General features: G+C 48.0%; 1 non-coding gene across 1 annotated transcript; it reads right to left on the bottom strand.

The window, feature by feature from the left end:
* Positions 1-3424: 3424 nt before the first annotated feature.
* On the bottom strand, positions 3425-3560 carry LOC115032224 (small nucleolar RNA SNORA17). Its single transcript, XR_003837879.1, has one exon. It is a non-coding gene; the product is annotated as a small nucleolar RNA SNORA17 (small nucleolar RNA).
* Positions 3561-3863: the final 303 nt, after the last annotated feature.

Consider the following 3863-nt stretch of genomic DNA (forward strand, 5'->3'; position numbering starts at 1 on the left):
AATACTTATATTAAAATAAGACAAAAGCAATTAATGAACAAAGAAAATAAATAATAAAATACACTCAACCTCTCTCTCTTTTGTAAAATAGATTGCCTTTGAGGGATTTTGATATTCAAATCATGATTCTAAAAAATTATTGCTTCTGAGTTTCTATGCCCAGGTAGTCAAGTCACTTTCAAAAAAACTTTTTATCAGTTCCTTGTGAGCATAACGTCATGCACCCCAATTACACTCACCGCCCCCTCCCCTTGCACCCACTATCTATCCTGGCAACCTTCTCCCAAACCAAAGAAAACAAAATCTCATGGAAGCTGTAGTGTGTCACTGTGTCTCATGGTATACCCTTTTGTCTATAAATTTTTGCTTGCAAATATTCATTGCAGTGACTGGTTGATCTGGTATGAGGTCTCTGGCTTTTGCTATTCTATCAATAATGGGACCTCACTGGAACTTCTCTCAGACACCCTGTCATGTGTCTTGTGTCATGGAGATCCTGCAGTTTAGATCTGTAGACTCAGCTTCTTCATATACTCCAGCAGTTCACCGATGGAGTAGATGTTTGTTGGGCCTACTCAAAGTCCTGGATCCAGCCTGATAGGTATCTGAGCTGGTCAGCTCACTGACTTTCCTATTCCCATACCTTCAGGAGAGCTCACCCACAACTTTACCTTCTGGGCCAGTGCTACCTTGTTGCCCAAGCAAAGGGCAGGGCCCTCTCTCCCAAGCATTGCAGATGGTGAGGAACATGGACAGTTTTCCTACTCTCATGACACTGAGTGATGTGTTTATAAAAAAATAAAGAGAGAAGGGATATGTTCTATGAAGATGTGGTGAGGTATGGGGGGAGGGGGTGCCTCAGCAAGCCCATGCCAAGTCATCCTTTCCCCCCTGAGGTACCAGCCTCAGAGAAGGCATAGAAAGGTAGAGAAAGAGAGAGAGAGAGAGAGTAGAGAAGTAGAGGAATAAAGGCTGGCCTTGAGCACATGGAGAGAGACGGGTGTTGGGGGTAGGAAGCAAATGGGGAGAGAGCAGGGAAGGGACAGAGCAGGAGCAAGAAGGGAAGAGCAAGAGGGCAAGAGAGCAAGAGAACAAGAGTAGGAGAGGTAGGAGGGGGCAAGCATTCCCTTTTATAGTGGGTCAGGCCTACCTGGGTGTTGCCAGGTAACTGTGGGGTAGAGTTTAGACACTTGGGCCAATTCTACTTCCTGCTATAAATGGTAAAGGATGAAGAAGAGGAGTGTGACTGCCCAACAGAAAAGAGGCAGGACCGTTCTCCCACACTCACACCCTTACAGAGTTCTGACCTACTACCTAGCCATCAGGGTCAGTTCTATTGTGCTGCCCATGTGAGTTTAGGGCCTTGCTCTCCAGAGTGCTGGAGTTGGTGAGCGACAGGGACAGATCTCCTGCTTTCATGAACCCTTCAGGCCAACTATTCTGCCCACCATTGGTGGTGAGGGCAAAAGGGAGGGGAAGGGAAGCTCTCATTCATGCTACTGCTTAGCAGACAGGGAGGCCAGCTCTCCTATATTCAGAAACACAGGATGGCTCACCCACAACTTTCACATCAAAGGCCAGCTCTACTGTGCTTCCAAGGTGGGGTTCAGGGTCAGCTCTTCTGCTCTGATAACCCCAGGGCCAGCTCTTTTTCCTGCTGTAGGTGGCACTGGGCAAGAGGGGCAGGACTGTATCTCTCTCTCATTGACACCACTGCCCAGATGAGTGGTAGGACCAGCTCTCCCACACTCATATCCTCAGGGGTTGGCTCACCTGCAACTCCTGCACTGTGCTCCCAGGGGCTCTCCTGAGTACCGCAGCTGGCTAGGGGCAGGACCAGCTCTCCCATGATGCCCAGGTGAGGGTTGTGGCCAGTTATGCATAGCCCCCCAGACATCGACATGCCCCTAGGTGGCAACCCAGACCAGGCACATTCGCCTGACCTTTGGTGGTAACAGAACCCTGTTGCTTCAGGGCCAGGGATCCAGATGTGGCAGCATAGGCCAGGACCCCACCATGATCCCAGGTTCCAGGCTGGTCTCCAGTTGAGCTGAGGTCTTAACCCCGGGAATGGTGATAATTTACCTTCATGACATGGTAGGCGTTCCCTCATGCTCCTGGAACTCTGGGTCCTGCCTAAGTTACCACCCCCCACAGTCCCCAGAAGAGAAGCATGGTCAGTAGTCATGTAGGCAATGGCCCAAGCTTCTGATCTTCAGGCTAAACTCCTCCCCAGTTACCTAGCAACAGAGAAGACCATAAAAAGGGCTGTTCAGCTCCACCTCGCTCTCTTACCTCTTACTTCTCACTCAATTACTTCTTACCCCCTCACTATCACCCTCTCTCTCTCTCCTCTCTTTGTCTTCTCTCCTCTTTCCTCTCTCTTTGTCTTCTCTCCTTACTCTCTTTCTCTCTAGCCTTTCCTCTCTGTCTGTCTGTCTGTCTGTCTCTGTCTCTCTCTCTTTTCTACCTTCTCTCTTTGCCCCTGCCTTTCTGTAATAAAGCTCTAAAACCATAGAGAGTCTCTGCTCAACAAGGCTGAGCGCACTCTCGCAGGTGTTGGGAACCTCTTCCCTCAACCCTCTCTCCTATAACCCTGGTGACTTTAGCAAAGTCACTCCAGGGATCCTTAGGTAGGACTGCCCCTTGGCCACCCCCTGAAGAGTGAGTCAGAGTCTGGAATGCCCACCCAGGGATGAGTGGAAGGTAGTTAGCAGCCCTCCCATGCCTGACAGACCAGAGAATAGGGAAAACTCTGGTGGGCTGTGGGCCTTCCCCCCACCATCGTCTCAAGGGCCCCCTTTTAGTTCCCACACCAGGTGGCATAACTTCCTGCTCACACCAGGGTGCTCCTTACTACTCTCAAGTCTCCAGTTCTGCCTGTCTTCACAGTGCCCATAACCTTCTGTTTTTTTTTTGTTTGTTTGTTTGTTTTGTTTTGTTTTTTCAATTTCTCCATCTTACTTTCTCCTCTTAGCAGTTCATGGGGTCTCTGAGTGTCTGGGGTCATTCATCTCAGGAGTGTTCTCAGGATTGCTATGCACTGCTCAAGCATTATGGCACCTGGCAGGGGCCATATTTGGCATGGTCAGGCCCTGCTTCCAACCCGGTCTTCTTAGTGGCCAACTAGTGGTCTGTCTCAGACTAGTCTCCTGCCCAGGCCCCATGGCACCAGTCTGGTGGTCATCTCAGGCTCCCTCCTCACCTTGCCTGCCCAAATGACCCCATGTGAGGGTTCTTCTGTCTTGGACTCACTTCCATCTTGAGCTCTCAGTCTCAGGTGGGATTCTTCTAGTCTGCAGCTCGCTCTTAGTCCTGGGAGCTGATGAGGCCTGGCTGGTGGTCATCTCAGGCTATCCCTCTGTCTGAGCCCCCTGGTGCGGGACTGGTAGTTGTCTCAGGCTCACTTTTTTTTTTTTTTTTGACTTTTAGGCTATTAATCATTTAGATAGATGTTTATAGACCAGAACACTGGGTGTAGAAATAGCCTCTCTCCTCTCTTCCACCTACTGATGCACATGTGACACTGCAGCCACACCTGCAACACTTATAGGGGCAGGCAGAAAATATAAAAATTTTAGAACATATAGTATGCTAAACTCTTATTGTGTGAGGATCACATACATATATGTATTATATATTTAAAGTAAAATTTGGTATATATGTATATATACATATAGACATCTGTCTATCTCTCTCTCTATCTCTATGTCTCTTTATATATTAGTAAAAATATAGACAAAGTGTCTCATAGGTCATATTGCAGAGCATTAAATTTGCTAATTTAAAACGTAAAGAGAACAGGAATGAAGTGGGAACTATAATGACCATTCTCTATGTCCATTTATACTACTATATACTAT

This window comes from Mus caroli, unplaced genomic scaffold (assembly GCF_978045245.1).
Source record: "Mus caroli unplaced genomic scaffold, Mus_caroli_1 scaffold_9, whole genome shotgun sequence".
Lineage (NCBI taxonomy): Eukaryota > Metazoa > Chordata > Mammalia > Rodentia > Muridae > Mus > Mus caroli.